Source organism: Leuciscus leuciscus, assembly GCF_965113295.1.
Source record: "Leuciscus leuciscus genome assembly, chromosome: 1".
Lineage (NCBI taxonomy): Eukaryota > Metazoa > Chordata > Actinopteri > Cypriniformes > Leuciscidae > Leuciscus > Leuciscus leuciscus.
In genome coordinates, this window is record NC_138725.1 from 78,158,434 (window position 1) to 78,177,270 (window position 18,837).

General features: G+C 37.4%; 1 protein-coding gene across 2 annotated transcripts in view; it reads left to right on the plus strand.

The window, feature by feature from the left end:
* The first annotated feature begins 1,151 nt into the window (after positions 1–1,151).
* Positions 1,152–18,837, plus strand: part of LOC309509844 (sterile alpha motif domain-containing protein 9-like) — a 58,040-nt gene continuing 40,354 nt past the window's right edge. Inside the window, exon 1 of one of the 2 annotated variants that reach the window (XM_082184805.1) lies at positions 1,152–1,171. The gene's annotated coding sequence lies outside the window, so the exon portion shown is untranslated. The remainder of the gene's footprint in view (positions 1,172–18,837) is intronic. The other variant, XM_082184808.1, reaches the window with a different exon arrangement.

Below are 18,837 nucleotides of genomic sequence, written 5' to 3' on the forward strand. Positions count from 1 at the left end.
ACCTGGTTGCCTTCAAATTTTGAATTCATTGAAATTAAAAATTTGAGTTAATACAATGAAGGTGCTTGGTTCAATAAACAGAAACTCAAAATATTATGTTATCTGAACCACATTAATTATCTAAGTTGATTTGACAAAAGATAAAAAGTTGTAGGATTGAAAATAATCCAAGATATTTTAAATGAACAAAGATATTTGCTTTACTGTTTCCTCCCCCTCTTTCCACCACAAGGACCATTTGGAGTTCCCAAAGGCACAGAGGTTTCTGATAGTGATCTAGGCCTGATGTTTGTACTTGTCACACCTTTAGTGGGGGAAGTGTAATTATCTGATTGGTCAGTTTGAATGTCTCACATCTGGGTTTTAGTCACATGGTCAGGAAAGGATAAAAGTAGATTGAAACTGTTGCTCTGTCTCTTTGATGCTCTGGCTTTCTTCTTCTCTGGGTCCCTGAAAAATGTGCAGTTTTCTACCATCTTGCTAATATCGTTTCTTTAGTCATTCGGCAGTCTTGCAGCTTATAACAAATCCTGAAAATATGTTTTTAGTGCAGTAAATTATGCACATGCAACTAGCCTAATCCTAACCCTACAGTAGGCCTGCATAATATTACACTGTAAAATACAGTGTAACCAAAACTTCTAAATTATCAAAAAGGCAAAAAATGCTTTATGGTTGGGTGCTTTTTTTATTGTTATTATATATAAAAAAATGTTTTACATTTACTATGTTTAATGTTCTGTTCTGTTAATATTAATATTATCGTTATTATTTTAAAATGTTGTTTAGGCTATATGTTTATATGTTTATAGCCCATAGGCCTACAGGAAACGCTTCCTTTGGTTCTCAGGAAATCGAAAGTTAAGACCGTTGTTTTTCCTTTCCAGCAGAAATCAAGCCCTGCGACACACACACACACACACACACACACACAGCTGTTGCTGAAACATAGAGAGTCTCGCATTTCACTGCACTCTCACGCTCGTCGATTATTGGGTAAATCTTGTGATGTGCAAATAATCTAAAAGTTTGTGTAGCCTAATATTATTTACACTCATATTACACATTGCTTTACATTGTTCAAAGGTTTGTCTCTTTGGAAGATTCGTCTCTCATGGATGTAAAGAGGAGGCGGCTGAACTCCGGTCAGTGCAGGAGAGACTCGACAACTGTGAGTTTGTTTGTTTGTTTGTTTGTTTAAACCCAAAATATATCCTAAAATACAATTCAGCCTACCAAGCTTCGTTTTTAATGTAATATTTAATTTCCTATTATCACTGTAAAACTGCCTTGAAACAATCTATATTAAGGTGAAGGTGACTTGACTTGACTTGACTAGGGCTGGAGATGCCTGGGCTTCATTTAACTTATGATAGTTTTTGATCAGTGAATATTACTTACCATTAATGTGCCCTTTGATTCTGGTTTTGTGTAGTGCTTTGTTGTCAATTATCAGATCGCTTGTGATTGTCAACCGGTTTATGAATGACTGGAAAATTACTTTACTTTTTTACTCCACTTCACATTGTCCAGTGAAATTTAAACTAGTTGTTGCTGACAGTCAGTGAATAATATTTTAATTCAATTTAATTTAATTCACATTTATTTGTATAGCACTTTTAACAATGCATATTGTTTTAAAGCAGCTTTACAGAAAATGCATGTCTTCATTACAATTTAGAGTGATCTGTTATCATAGTACGGAGAAACTATTTTATTCCATAGCCTATCAATATTCAATTTGAAATGTAATATGCAAAATGACAATGCAATATGTAAAATGGCAATGCATTTCTGTATTTAAATGTAAATTTTCCATTACATTTGTGCAACGTTTGGTGCAAAATGAAAACGGTTATTCAATTATATAATTTACATTTGCCATTTCATACACTAGTTTTAATATGTAAATTGAATACATAATTTTAACGCTTTATAAGTTGTGAAATTAAAATGAAAAATTTTATTTCATGATGCTATGATGAATAGAACGTTTAAAAGAATTTCTGAAATTAAAAATCTAAAGCTTTTGTAACATTAAACACGACCGTTCAAAGGTTTGGGGTCAGTAAGAATTTTAATTTAATTTTTTTGGGAAATAAATAAAATATATCAATACTTTTATTCATCAAGGATGAGTTAAACTGATCAAAAGTTACAGTAAAGACATTTATAATGTTAGAAAATATTTATATTTTAAATAAATGCTGTTCTTTTGAACTTTCTATTCATCAAAAAAAAAAAAAAAAAAAAAAACATTGTACACAACAGTTTTCAACATTGAAAATAATAATGAATGTTTTTTGATCATCAAATCATCATATTAGAGTGATTTCTGAAGGATCATGTGACACTAAAGACTGAAGTAATGATGCTGAAAATTCAGCTTTCATCTGAGGAATAAATTACAGTTTAAAATATATTAAAATAGAAAACAGTTTGTTTTTTTCTATTATTGTTTTTTATCAAATAAATGCAGCCTTGGTGAGCAGAAGAGACTTCTTTTAAAAACTTTAAAAAATCTTACCGATCTAAAACTTTTGACCAGTAGTGTACATATATTGGCCTACTTATATATTAAAGATTATTAAAGTATTTCTGATTCTGATTCTTTAGCAAGTCTACTGATGTGTATTTTCACAACAGAGTTTTGACTTATTTTTTCTAGTATCACTCATTTAAACGGGAAGCTTTTTATATCTTGTTTGTTATACCTTTTGTACTTGTCATTGTATTCATCGTTTTTATTGTTAATAAACAAACCACATCCATCCCCCACACTTTTGAAAAGCTTGCTACGCCTTGCTTATACCTTTGCCCTTTTTGCCATTAGGTAAGTGTCAGACACTTTTTCTTCTTTGCTTTTGTTCAATAATTCAAGTTGAGGGGATGTTTGAGCTGGGTTTTTTTAAAGTCAGCCCAGACAGCTGAAAATATACTGCGCAAATCAATTAAGCAGTGAAGTTGCCCTGCGTGAAAGGGCGAGGCTTATTCCAATGTAAAACGCTGTATAAACTTGTATATAGTTGTATATAGTTTTTGTTATTAAAACTTGTATATAGTTTTAATCAAATAAGGTTGGATTATTTCTATGTTGAGCTGCCTGTTCATGAAGCCAGAGCCCGTCTACGGAGAGCCTGTCCACTCCCTATTAAGCCCTATTGTACCGAATTTTGGTTGTAGTACCACCAGAGTTCCACTGGGGGCGCTCGCCATGAGTGCAAAATGAATGGGAGTCAATGGGGCTAGACGGCTAAATTTGTCTCTTTCACCCGATTGCCGTTGAGAAATCTCAGATGTGATTGTAGATTTTGCAAGTTCAACATGGGTTTTAGGTCGAAAGTTGAATGAACGAGTACTTATGTCGTTTTGATTTCTTACAGGTTGAGTTGTTGTTGCCCATAACACGCTAGCATTCTGCTAATGACGTCAGCATTCTGACGTCATTGACATTTTGAAAGACTTTTTTAAATCAAATAAGTGACTCTAAAAAATCTAACACCCAGCAATGTGTAATTTCTTTGCATCTCCTTTCGAATACAACATTCAAATTACTAGACAAAAAATTATATCCTGAGAAAAGTGGATTTTGAGGGGTATACCGCCATTGACCTCCATTCATTCTGCACTCGTCCTGTGAGCGCCCTCATATGGAATCAGAGTGGAACTGCAACCAGTTCAGAAGCCGGAAGTGTAGTGAGAGTGAAACTTCTCGCCATATTAGACATTCTCTGATGAAGCTAAAAGTGCACGTAATAAAATAGTGGACGTCGACGTCACTTCAGTGGTTTGGGAAAAGCACGTAAAAGTCCTGGCAGAAAGCGATGCATAAGGATGTAGTGTAACAACGCCCAGTTCCAGGAATGCACTAAAATTTTGTTGGTAGTACCAGTTTGCAACAATTATTAGTTAACACTAAGTTGTCAACACTTAGGAAAAAATAATAATTCGTCGTTACACTACATCCTTATGCATCGCTTTTTTTTAAGTGACGTCGACGTCCGGGACTTCCGGTGTTTCATTCCAACACCTCAAAACACGATAGCCTATGTTTACCTGTTACTCTCTTAGGTGACCACAGGTTTTCAACTTAACTACTCTTTTGCTTATTCGGTCTAAGTTTTCATTTATTTCTTTTTTTTTTTATTATAATTTTTTTTTATCTTATTCTATCCTTATGTCTTTGTCCATTATTTCCTTAAATGCGAGAGGTTTAAGAAACAACATTAAACGTAAAGCCGTATTTTTGTTTTGCAAGCAGTTTAACATAGATTTTTGCTTTATACAAGAGTCCCACTCAACAGAACAAGACAAATCTTTCTGGAGGTCGCAGTGGGGTGATGATTTGTGGATGTCCCATGGCACAGAGCGGGCTGCAGGTGTTTGTATACTGAAACGCAGATTTAATGGGAAAATTTTGATCTCTGACTGCGATAAAAATGGCCATTACATTTTTGTAATACTCGAGGCTGCACAGTCCCTTTATATTCTAGTCAATGTGTATGGCTTCAACTATCAAACAGAGAATAATATCTTTTTTGACAAGTTGGAAGAGCGTTTGCTGTACTGGTTATCCAAATATCCAGATTCTTTCATTATCTTTGGTGGCGACTTCAACACTGTGTTGGACAACAGTATGGATAGATGGCCCTCTAGAAGCTCAGACTCCTCTACCTCACATATAAGGCTATTTGCACAAAGATTTGATTTGGCTGATTCCTGGAGGGACTCGCATCCGGCTCAAAGAGCATATACTTGGTGCAACAAGACACAGACCAGTCACTCGCGCATCGACTATTGGCTTATTTCAAAAGATTTGAAGGAAGTTAAAACAGATATTTTTCCTACGCCACTTTCAGATCACAAAACAATTCATTTAACTGTCCCTTTGTCTTCCTCCTCTAGTGCTAAGCTTCATATTGGAAGCTTAACAGTACTATCCTCGAGCATAAAGAAGTGATTACCGAAGTTCATAATCTGATAAAACATTATTGGAGCAAAGCTTTAGCTGAAAAGATATTCTGTAATAACTGGGAGCTTCTGAAATATGAACTTGGTACATTTTTTTGAAAATACTGCATTGAGTTAGCAAGGAGAAGAAGGGCTGAGGAGACAGAGGTAATAGAGAATATTGCTTTTTTTACTTCCAAACCGATAGAGGCTTTCAGTGAATCTGATAAGACTGTACTAAATGACTGGCAGCATAGGTTGGATGAGATTTATAAGCGCAAAGCTGAAGGAGCATTTGTCCGGTCTCGCAAAAAGTGGCTTGAAGAAGGTGAGCAGAATTCGGCTTACTTTTTCAGACTAGAGAAAAATCAATCCAACACTAATTCTATTCTAAAATTAAATATTAACGGGACAATTTCTAATGATCAGAGCACCATTGCGAAATATTGTGCAGATTTTTACAGTAAACTTTACTCTTCCAAGTACTGCCCTCAAGCTGCTTTTTCCTTTTTTAATTCTGTAAATAATATCACCCAGCTGAATGAGGCTGATAGTGAGTTTTGTGACAGGGTAATTTCCCTGAATGAAGTCACAGATGCTATAAAGTATCTTAAGCTAAACAAGTCCCCCGGGACAGACGGCCTTACTGCCGAGCTTTATAAACAATTCTCTGACAGCTTAGCCCCATTTCTTTTGGAAGTCTTTAAGGAAAGCATTGATAGGGGTGCACTCCCTCCCACTTTATGTCAGGGACTAATCACCCTGATTCTGAAACCAAGAAAGGACCCTCTGCTCTTAGATAATTGGCGACCAATCTCTTTATTGAATAATGATTATAAGATACTAGCACTGATTCTTGCAAATAGAGTAAAACCTATTTTAGATACAGTCATTGATGAGAGTCAATCTGGTTTTATGCAGAATCGTCATATTTCTAACAACATAAGACTAATTTTAGATATAATGGATTACTCAGAACTTGTACAAGATGACAGTTTTATTCTTTTTCTTGATTTCTATAAGGCTTTTGACACCCTGGAACATGATTTTATTATTACGGCTTTGAATAAATTTGGCTTTGGTCAATCCTTTTGCAATGCAGTTCAGATGTTATATTCCAATAGTAATAGTTCTATAAAGCTTGCTAGCGGTACTTCCCCCAGATTTCCCCTGAAGTGTGGAGTGAGGCAGGGGTGCCCCCTATCAGTGTATCTATTTCTCCTTTCTGTACAACTCCTTAGTTCACACATCAAACTTAGTCCGTTAAAGGGCTTGGTCATTGCTCAACAGAGAAATACTCATAAGCCAGCTTGCAGATGACACTGCTCTATTTCTCAGAGATGCATCTCAAGTATCGGCGGCAGTCGACACTATCCAATCCTTTTCTAAAGCCTCCGGACTCTCCCTTAGTTAATCTAAATAAATGTGAACTTTTGCCTGTTAAAGCCTGCTTGGCGGCCTCAATTCATGGAATCCCTGTAAAAAACTCTGTAACATATCTTGGTATTCAAATCACTAAAAATGAGCAATCCAGAAGCGCTATAAACTTCACTCCCATTATAGAAAAAACCAAAAAAATCCTTAATCACTGGCTCCAGAGAGACTTGTCTTTGAAGGGCAGAGTTCTGCTTTCAAAGGCTGAAGGAATCTCTCGTCTAACCTATACTGCTCAATCTTTACATGTTGATAACACTACTTGTAAATCAATTAACAAAGTCTTACACAATTTTTTATGGAAGAATAAAACCCACTACCTACGAAAATCTGTCACTTTAAGCCCCTGTGACAAAGGTGGTTTGAATTTTATCGATTTTGGTGCACTTAATAACACCTTCAAAATAAACTGGATCAAAAACTACTTGAAAAACCCCACATCCATTTGGCATTTTATTTCTCATTTCGTATTCTCAAATTTAGGTGGCCTTAACTTCCTGCTGCTATGCAATTATAGCATTCCAAAAATACCACTGAAACTTTCTCATTTCCATCAACAGGTTCTCTTAGCATGGACATTGGTTTACAAACATAATTTCTCTCCACAAAGCTGTTTTATTTGGAATAACTGTAATATTGTTTATAAAAACAAAACATTATTTTTGGATAATTGGTTTAGCAACGGAATTGTTTTGGTTAGTCAACTGTTCAAAGAAGATGGCTTATTGTACAATTACTCTGAATTTCTTAGGAGATATAATGTACCAATAACGCCTAGAGAATTTTCTGTGGTATTTGATGCTATCCCGTCTGGTCTGTGCATGTTATTCAGGTGCTCCTACAGCTCTCCTCCCTTATCATTCATTCCTCCTGATGTGTGTCAGTCTTCTCTTGGTAAGATTTGCTTTTCATCTGGTAAGCGTCTGAACTCCAAGATAAGATCTATGTTTCAGGATGCTCTAGTTTCTATCCCACCAGCCACATTTTATTGGTCTAATTTTGTGGCTGATATTGAGTGGAAAAAAGTTTGGACTTTACCTCAAAAGTTCTTATTAACAAATAAAATTAAAGAGATTTCATTTAAACTGATACACAAATTCTACCCTGCAAGACATTATCTATCAAAATTTAAGTCTAATATAAATGTTAACTGCTCTTTCTGCCAAGAGCAACCTGAAACATTTACCCACTTATTTTGGTCATGTGAATTCACTTACAAATTCTGGAGGGACTTCCAAAAGTTTGTTGCTGATTTTGTATTTTCTGATTTTCACCTTTATTTTAAGAATGTTATTTTTGGTTTTCATCACTTTAATCACAAAGATGGTAATGCCTTTTATTTTATAAATCTGTTTTTATTTTTAGCAAAATTTCATATACACAAGAGCAAATTCACCAATAGAAAGCCTGAACTCTTTCTACTGAAGAAAGAACTTGAACAATATATGATGACTATCTCTTTGTCAAAAAACACAAAGGCTCTAAGGACTATTGACATCTGTAAATCCCTAAAACTGTTTACATGAAATACTCTCGTGGTTTTTATTTATTTTTTATTTTTTATTTTATTTTTTATTAATTTATTTTTATTAAATTTTTTTTGTTTTTTTTTTTGCTTTGTTCTCGCTATATGTTATATCTGTATTTTGTTCTTAAATTTGCTGTCTGTATTTTATAAGAATTTAATAAAGCTTTATAAAAAAAATTAAATAAAAAAAAATTACAAAAAAACTACGAGGCCCAGAGAGAAGGAAATAAAAAATAAAAAAAAATGTACCTGTTGCCGAGCTCCGCCTTCACGCAGTGATTGACAGGGCTCGGCTCAGAATGCATTTTCAATTTGCACATTGAATTTTGCTACATTCATTGCGGGACATTTAATGAAAATGCAATCCCAAGAAAATGTGAGAGTAAATGCAATTAAGAAAATTAACATTTAAATGATCATTTTGCTACAGTTTTTGCTTGAACATGTTAGACATATCTAATCATTTCTGTAATACATTTTAATTTTAATTGTGCAACTTATAAAGCGTTAAAATATTTATTCAATTTACTTTTTAAAACTAGTGTATGAAATGGCAAATGTAAATTATATAATTGATTTTTCATTTTCATTTTGCACCAACATTGTAATGTAAATTACTTAAATGTAAAAAAAATGTACATTTAAATACAGAAATGTATTGCCATTTTACATATTGCATTGTCATTTTGCATTTTACATTTCAAATTGAAAATTGCTACCCATATGCTTCCATACTGAGGTGACTGTCTTTCAGAAATTTGTGATGTAGGCTATTTCAGAAATGTACATATACAAATCACACAGTGTATTACTGTATTAATTTAAGGCAGAAACAATGAGTTGAAGTAATGAATACATGTTTGTTAATAATGATTAAAGAGGCTATATGCAACTTTTTCCCCAAAATAAGCGTAACAATAGCCTTTTTATTTTACCATTTATGACTCAAACATCTCCTGATGAGCATACTGACACCTTGTCCGCTCACAGTGGGTGCACCTATAAGCCTGTTTCCTATTTTTCCTATTTTCTGTCGGGTCTGATTTTCCCGCGCTGTCTGCGGATGTGACGTCAAGCGCGTTCATGTTAAACGTTTCAGATCACTCTGCCACCACCGCTAGTCAGCAAACAAACTTAGTTTCTCAAACAATATATGTATTTGACTGTTCTTACCTCTGTAAACATAATGTTGACTTCTTTGCAGCGGATGACTTGTGAAGTGTGCACGTCCGAGAGCGAGCAGAAAGGAAGAGCAGTTCCATTTTTTGGCCACAGGTGTCAATCGCGAGTTTAAATTTCAGAAAATCGCATGTAGCCTCTTTAAGATAGAAAGTCTTCGCAGTAGTTGGTCTCTTGACAGGTATTGGAGCATCTGAAGTCTTCATAAGAGGCTGGATTCAAACTGGAGCTGACATAATATTTTAAAATATTGAATGTGTTTATTTTTAATTGAATCGACACTACCTTTGATTATTGGGGGGAAAAAAGTTCAAAAATTGTTTGGTTTATTTTTTTCCTGCCGTCGAGCCATTAGGTACTCAGTGAAAGAACCATATTTGGCTCGAGAGCATAAGTTCCCAATCAGACTGTGGAAATAAGTTTACACTAGTGCATTTTTGTTTTATAACTCATTACTTTTACTACGGTCAAACCGTTCTCGAATACCGTGCAAACTAATTTTACGTAGCACTTGCGAAAACAGACGTAAGTATCTCCGCAACGCTTTATCGTATTCAAACCAAACTTGGTATATGTCATCACAAGCATGACCTGAGGCTACATGCTGCGTTTCGGCGCAGCGCCACCTACTGGTCCGGAGATACAAAACATTTTTGCTATTTGCTATTTTTGCTATGAGATCTGGCTATTTTTGCTTATAACTTCTGAACGGTTTGTCCAAAAATCATAAAGTGGTCTCATAAGATTCAGGGAGTCATGCCGAGTCGACTGATATCCAATTTTTCCATATCGACCATTTTAGGCGTCGGCCATTTTTTATTTTGTACCAAAATGCTGTATTTTATGAACGCATGAACGTATCGTTTCGAAACTCGGTATGGGTCATTAGTACGATGCCCTGAAGGAGCCTGAGAAGTTTCGAACCAGTGCCACCTAGTGGCCAAATTAAATTTTCAAATGCTTATAACTCTGGGTGTGGTTGACTTATTTTCACAGGAGTCATCTTATTAGGTTCCTGAATCCTTGCCGAGTCCAACGAAACCAAAAATGCTTGGTTTCGCCTTACAGTTTGTGTAGCGTTGTGATTTGCAACTTAAAAAACGCTTAAAAAATATTTGCCAATATCTTCGAAACTGTTAGACTGATCGAGGCGAAACCACCGTCAGAAGTTTGGAAACATAGGTCGTTGGCTATTTGCTAATGCCAAATGTCAAAATATTAATAGTAAGTGGCATAAAAATGCAAACAAAGTCAGATGTGGGTCACTTTTTATGTGTTTATACATATAAATGTCTATAACTTGAGAGTAAAAATGTATCTCTTAAAAATGAGATATTTTCACCAAATTTGACACACATGTATGGGCACTCTGAGGACATGGACTTCAATACAGTATTGTGATATAAAATGTTATACTTTATGAATGCATTAGCATATCATTATGAAACTCGGTATGAGTCATCAGCACCATGCCTTGAAGGTACTTAAAAAGTTACCTTGTGGTAAAACATTTATAACGAAAAATAGCTTTTGAATAAATATGCCTATGTAATGACACGGATCTTAATAGATTCCTTGGGTTATGCCAAAAACATAGATATCGATTTTGCCATAGTTAGCCAAACTTCCTGTCCGCCATCTTTATTTTCTTTAAAACCTACTTTTTCGAACTTCTCCTAGACCGTTTGTCCGATTTTCACCAAAATCGAATCATATTATCTCCAGACCGTGCTGACTAAAATGCATGGATTTCGTGACGATAGACGAAACCGTTTTCGTTTACTGCAGCATCAAAGTTGAGGCATGCTGCCAAAATGACTATTCAGGCTATATCTCTGCAATGCCTTGACATTTTGACACCAAACTTTGTATGTCATTGTCATCTCACTCTGACCACACCACATAAATTTCGTAACTGCGCCACCTATTGGTCGAAAGTGATAATCCATTAAATCATATTCTTAGTTAATGTATATGATTTTTCAGCCATTTTGCCTAAATTCATCTTTAAATATCTTTAATTGCGCCTTGCTGCAGTTGGTCTGACACTCCCAACCATGTTGGCATGTCTTATCGTCTTCTTTGCGCTTGGCCCCGATAATGGCGGCTTGCAGCTATATTCTACAGTATGTTACAGTTAAAATACCATGCATTAAATTAAAACTCGATTTAACTTGACCTAACTTGAAACTAAAATTTATAAACTAATATTTATAATGCACTAATAATGTGAGCATATTATTACTGTAAACTTATTTCATTTAAGACCACAAAAAATATATTTTAAATAAAGATATTTCCACTGGATCAGCAACTACACAGGGAAGTCCTGTAGTGTCCACACTACAAACAGTAAAAGTAACATTAATGCAGTGTTGAAATTAGATAATTATGTAAATACGCAATACTCATTCCCATTATCTTAGGGAACTGAGGTTACGTGTGCTGGCACACAGCCGGCCCTCCGGGGCCTACACAAATATGCGTTTCCCACATTTAGCCTGCACGCACAGACGCCATGCATGGTCATGGAAGACGAGAAGCAAGGCTTGATGATTGCGCCTTACTGGCCCACTCGGACTTGTTTCTCGGAACTGATGTTCATCTTAACAGCCCCTTCCTGGCAGATTCCCCTGAGGAAAATTGAGGAAAATACCTTCTTTCTCAGTGACGGGGCACCAGGAGGACTTAGGTGACCTACCCCCAGCAGTAGTTGACACCATCACTTCAGCGAGAGCGCCTCCATGATGCGCTTATGCTTTTAAGTGGAACCTGCTCTTCTCACCGAGAAGACCCCCTGAAATGCTCTGTCAGAGCTGTGCTTTCCTTCCTGCAAGAAGGGTTGGAGGCTCTCTCCCTCCACCCTGAAAGTATATGTCGCCGCTATTGCCGCACATCACAACCCAGTAGAGGGTAAGTCTCTCGGGAAGCACAACCTGATCATTAGGTTCCTGAGGAAATCTTTTGCCTCACCTTGTGTCCTCTTGAAACCTCTCCTTGGTCTTAGCAGCTTTGCAAGAGAGTGCCCTTCGAGCCGCTGCAGTCAGTAGAGCTTAAAACCCTGTCCCTTAACACAGTGCTCCTGACTGCACTTGCTTCTGTCAAGAGGGTAGGGGACCTGCAGGCATTTTCGGTAGACAAATCGTGCCTAGAATTCAGGCCAGCGAACTCTCGCGTAATCCTGAGACCCCAGCCTGGATACCAATGGCGCCACCAGGGGGTGGCCAGGGGTGGCCGTGGCCACCCCTGACCGACTCCTGGCCACCCCACTGGCCACCCCGCTGGCCAGTATACATTTTAGTAGCATCAGTTATGCATTTCATCCCTAATGCACAGCCAGGCGGGCAAGCCGCTCTAGACCTTCGATCGCACACAGTAGTCAGTACTCCCCCGCCCCTCCGTCCATGCCACTGTTGCGCGCTCAGACAGCAACAGCTCAGCGCGTGCCCGTCGGTCAACAATTTCAAAAGAAGTTAAGAAAGAAGACTACCGCGTCAGTTTGGGTGACAAAGTCATCTGAAGTTATTCCATAGCTTAATATGACGGACAGAAGTCTATTTACATCATTAAAGTTTACGGAAACTCGTTTTCCCTCCTCTGTGGCTGTCAATCATTCTCCATTCAGTATTCAAACAGCGCGCGAGCCTCTTCAGGTTGGATGCACGGTAAAACTCTCTCCAATATGATATATTCACCTTTTTAATGCATTATCTGTAGATAAAATGCTGTGGCTTTGCATAAAATGACTTTATTTTGTTGGAGTTTGTTGCTGTTTTTAAACGACTCACTACCGTGTGCTTGTTAGATCACACTCATCACAAGGACTATGAATCGGAATCAAACGCACAATAACTGGAATTTAAAACTGTGAAACAAATGATCAATAAACTGTTGGACAGATATACACTAGGATTTGTGCGCTCGACATTTCTTCGCCTTGTGCCGTGAACTTTTAAATGCTGCACCCGCGATGCGCATACGCTCTTTGTGCGCTCTGTTTTGAAGCGTTTCATATTATCATGGTTTTGCGCACTGAAAGATTATTAAAAGCCTATATTTTTTATACCTAGCCTGCTCAATAGATTTAAAATAAGCATAATTTAATTGTATATTATTTCTTTGTAGTGTAGGCTATATAAATATATACACTTCTGAATTCTTGACATTAATAAATATAATATATTTGTATCTGCCAGTATCTGCTTTTCCCCAGTAACTGTTTTGTTTGCAATAAATGTACACCTTTGTTGTTGTGCAACTCAAAATGTACACTGTACTGTTATTATGCACATTATATCATTAGTAACATTAAATATAACACAATAAACCATCATATAGTATATAGGAGTTTCCTTAAGTCTTTCTAAAAGTTTACTACAGGCCGGTTTACTACAACAGTAGAAAAAAATTCTGAAATTATGGTTTATAGTTTTGGTGTGCCACCCCAAGATTTTAAGTGGCCTCATCTGGCCACCCCTATGAAAAATTTCTGGAGGCGCCACTGCTGGATACATGCCCAAAGTTCCCACCACTCCTTTCAGGGACCAGGTGGTGAATTTGCAAGCACAACCCCTGGAGGAGGCAGACCCAGCTTTAGCTCTGCTTTGTCCCATTCTTGCTTTGCGTTTGTACGTTGACTGCTCGCAGAGCTTCAAGACCTCAGGCGTTGGCGCAGCCTCGCTGGCAGCGACACCTAACATGTTTGCGAGGTGTTACAATCTCCGTGTAGCGCCGGTTTCATCCCGTGTACTGACTACAAGTAGCTATTAGAGGAGGGGACTTACTCTGTGTCTTGCTTGCAATGCCATTCTCCTCCAAGGACTGGATACAAGTACCCCACCTGGCGAACCCTAGCAGGTTACGCTAGCTAGCTGACGCTAGCTCTAGCAGTCATGTTTATGCCCAGAAGGCCAGCCCCTGTACTAGACTAGGTGTCCATGTCTTGTGATTCCCCCATGGGTGATCCCACATGTGTATTCTTCCACGGTACGGCTTCCCTGTCGGTGAGCCTGTGTCTTTGAGCTTTGAGCCTGGCTCTGCCGGTATTGACTTCCACCCTTAGCGAGGCTGGCTCTACCCCAGAGACCTTACATATGTAGCACTGCCCCAATGGTCAGTCCATATGTGTAATCTCCACATACGGGCCTCCCTACGGGCAGGATGTGGTCTCCATAGCATCTCTTTCCAATTGGAATAGGCACACTTTCCCAGTGTTATCCAATAGTCTCACTGTGTGGGTCAAAGGAACAGCAGTGACTTGCTATCTCCGAGTAAAGCCCTGTCCTTTCTTCCGTCCCAACAGGTGAGGGGGGTACAAGAGGCTTACTCTGGGCGCTGGACGTCGAACATGACTGATTACTATTGTAACTCCCGTTCCCTGAAGGAGGGAACAGAGACGTTACATCCCAACACCACAATTGCTGTATCACCGCTGAATGGTCTCACTCTCCAATCTCACTCGCCAATGTCCATTGGCTTGTTTTGTTTATACTCAAAGGTGACTGGGCTCTCAGACGAGATCCCAATTCGTCAGTTCAGTTCCCTCCTACAATAGTAACCTAAACGTTCTCCATGCTCCTGTGCATGTCCATGCAATCACCTGAATAATTGATATTGAAAATCTATGATTTTCATACTTTGTTTATAATTTCTGTTTATTGTTATGCCTATTTATGCATCTATAGCATGCACTTTGTTAATGCAGATGTCATGCAATAGCAATAAACTCTTAAATAAATTAATGCGCCTGTCTATGTTTAAACCCCTTGTTGTGCATTTATTTAATAATGAAATTAATCTGAAATGATGGTGTCAACTACTGCTGGGGGTAGATCAGTCCTGTTCCTGAGAAAGAATGTACTTCCTCAGGGGAATCTGCCAGGAAGGGTCTGTTAAGATGAACATCAGTTCTGAGAACCAAGTCCGAGTGGGCCAGTAAGGTGCAATCATCAAGACTTGCTTTTTAATCTGAATCTAAATGTATTGTTGATGGCTTTAAAATGTCTCTGCTTTAACAATGCAATTTCTGTTCTTCAAGGTCTGCAATGTAAAGGTGTCTGCATTTGTACTGTGAATGATCATTAGAAGACATTAAACAATGGGCAAGTATAATGTTGTTTTATAACACTTACCAGTCATTGTTTTAAAGTAAAATATCTCACCTTGGACTATTTTTTGGTTTGCAGAAAAGCCAGAGGATCCTCCACTGGAGACATGGAATGAGTCTATGGTGAGCATCTGGTTAAGATCAATAGGAATTAAAGAAACATACATCGAAAAACTTCATGAAGAGGAAGTAGATGGTCGGATCCTATGTGAACTATCAGAAGAATATCTGAAAAAAGAGACTGGAATGAAATCCGGGCCTGCGCTTTTGATAATCAAAAAAAGAGATGAGTTAGTAATTAATTCACAAAAAGCCCAACGAAAACATGATAAATTACACAAAGAGTCTTCTGGAAAAAATGACCTTGGAGCAAGTGCAATTAAAAGTTTTGACACAAGAGCTGATGTCAATGAAGAGAACAACAGGGAAGATGATTCTGTACTTGTGGTAACAACAAAGAGAGATTCCAAACCACGACCTTTTGAAATGAAAGGTGCTGATTTTACATATGTTAAGAACAGTGTACTCTTACCAGAATCAGGGGTTAGTGATTTTATTACATTACACCGATGAGGAGAAGACATCTGACACTGTTGAGAGGACCATAAAGTATCCCATGCACTGGCTGGTGAATAAGTCTTTTGCTTATGGCAAATACTTCAGTGGTGCTTCTCTTATTACAGATCAAAACCAAGGGTACTTAAGTCCTCTCATAAAACGCATGTTGATTTATGGTGGTGGAAACATCACAACAATTTTTTCCCTCCTAACAAACCAGAAAGATAGCAACCCTGTGAGTGTTCTGGAGCACATTATTTCACTTTACCCAAGCAATCCTATGAGGGTACAAATGCTACCAGCAGACTTTGTCAAGTACATAGCATCCCACTTTGCTTTAAGTTGCCTCTCAACTCAGTCTTCTAAGCTGGCTGCATTTCAGGATCTGCAAAGACTGAGTCACCAATTTCCTAAAGAGACACTGAGATGCTTGCCAAGTGCTCTTTTCTTACTCGTCTTACTTTTCTGGCCAGAAGATCATGACACAGAAGAGGAGAAAGAACACAAGTATGAAACTGTTCTCTCTGCTGTTGAACATCTCCAGAGAAATTACGACAAGAAACTGAAGGACATCCCTCCAAGGAAAAATAGGATCTACACTCATTTCTTCCTGAGCAATGGGACTGGATTTAAAAAGTTTGTCCACAAGAGCAAGGTTGAAACAATCATAAAACGTCTGTCTGTTTCAGAAAAACAACAGAAATGCCTTAGTGGAGAGGTATGGAAAATGCCAGAAATCTCTAAATTGCTGAGATGTGTCACAGGCTGGACAGAGGATGAGAAGGTTTTTCTAGAGGGTCCCAAAGGAATGAAATTTCATATCCCAGCTCTCAAGTCATCCTCAGTACCCCATAACAATGAGAATGTCACATTTTACCTGGGCTTCACTTTTAAAGGACCTGTTGCATACAACATTACCGTACAAACATAGACAAACTTATGTACATTTGGGATAGACAAGGCAGATGGCCCAATATCTGTCTTTAGGTGCAAATTACATTTAAGGTGGAGAACATGTTTAAGTCAGCTGAAAAGCCATTTCCCTGGTAAATTAACATCAGCACTGTACATTGACAGTGAGAAATAGTTTGTTACTCTATTCAGTTTGATTGGTAACTTGATATATTTTGTGTTCAATTAACTGTATTTCCCTCACAGATGTCATAAATACATATAGATTTACTGAGATATACTGAGATTGTATTTCAAATTAAAACTTTAAACACAAGATGTTGTCTGTATGTAGACACTGCAAATGATTTATTGTAGCTCTTTTTTGATATCATAAGGAATTGATTCTGGGAATTGATCTTGATTCTATTAGTTAAAAACCTACTAATAAGGATAAGGATGGAGGGCAATTGATTTTACTATTTGTTTTTGCCTGTGCAGGTTTTTGTTTCTACATTTATTTAAGTTCTTAGTGTATCTCATGAATGATGGTGCTTTGTATAAGAATAAATGATTTTAAATGTAAAAGTCCAGGAAGTGTTGCATGCCTTTGTAGCGTATGGACCAAACTCACGATGACTTGTCATTTTAATATTCAGAACTGCTTTTAACCATTAACCTCATAAATGTAAATCACAGCTTAGCGCCGATGAGTCTGGACTGAATTGATCCTTTTGACACGTTTGTGACCAGTGAAGTTTAACAGAATTACAGAAACCATCTCCAAGCTCCTCTCTTGCAGTTTCAAAGAGATTCGTTATCTATTCTCCCCCTCTCTCTGCAAGCAAGAAATCCAGGTGGCCTCTGAGACACACACACACACACACAAACTCCTTTGTATCTAACGCAGAATATAAATAATTCTGAAACGTATATTCCTGTATGCATGAAGGTTTTTCTCCTTTTTATTGACATAGTTATGATTCCCTAATTGTGTAATTGAACTCTAAGTGCTTATTTTAAAGAATGTATCCCTAACAGAACGCGGTACTGTTACCGGACCCCCTTTTAGACTGATAAGAGTTTTACGACCCCAAAAGGAATCTGCAGAGGGCTGCGACAGCTTACTCCATTTCTTTTTGAGGATTTTATATAAACCATGTTAATCCTATATATTCTATATATATATATACAAACATACAGTATATCCACTTGAGAAATATATCTAAACATGTATCTCATTTTCTCATCTAATGATTTTCCTTCTATGTGGTTTGGTCTTTGTGTTCTTGTGAACTTTTGGATTAATGTTTTAGACCTGTTTACATACTATGGTTTATACAAATCATATGTGTGGCATGTTTAGTGTCTATAAACTCCAATCTTCGTTCCTCATTTGTTAATTTACATCACATTTTGTTAACTTCATGACGCATTAGGATTATAAGCATCTAAAAGATTCGTGTGTTAAACATCCATTCAAATTACATGATTCAGAGGTCTGCCCGAACAAAGGGTCATAAAAACGTTCCCGCCAAAGGAAAACGGTTCTTATTGGCTTGCATACGCCTAGAGGGTGTGTTCGTTTCACACTTTAAATGTTACGGATCACAAGATCCGAATGCTTTTTGTCTCTTGTATGATTCTTGTTTGGTCTTGTCTTGTCGTCTCTCCGTTTTGTTTTGCTTTTTTATTAGTCGTATTAGTCGGCTTCTTGCCTCGTTTAGTCTCGTGCTCATCCCTTTCTACCTACGAGTGAAACGGACTTTAAGCTTCAAGTTCTGGCAACTCTTACAAACCGTTTGAACTTCCCGCGAACTGCACGAGCTCCGGAAGGACCGTAAGAACATTTCCAGCTAAACGGACACACCGAGAACGGACACGCACACACGCACATTTCTGGTCAGCTACAAAGAGCAATTCAAGTATTCTTTTACCAAGATTTAAATGCGTTAAGATTATCTGCCCCTGCTTAAGGTGATTTGATTCTTTGCTGGTTCTCAAAGGTTCAGTGTTTGTGATATTTTTGCCATTCTGTAATCAGCTCTTTCTTCCTTTATTTACTTTCATTATACTATTCGTATGTAGGCCTATTCTTTGTTAGATGTAGTTGTATGTTTATGGTTTCATTTATTAAAAACCCATTATACGCTTGATTGTCTCTGTTTGCTGCTCACAGAACAAAAGCCTC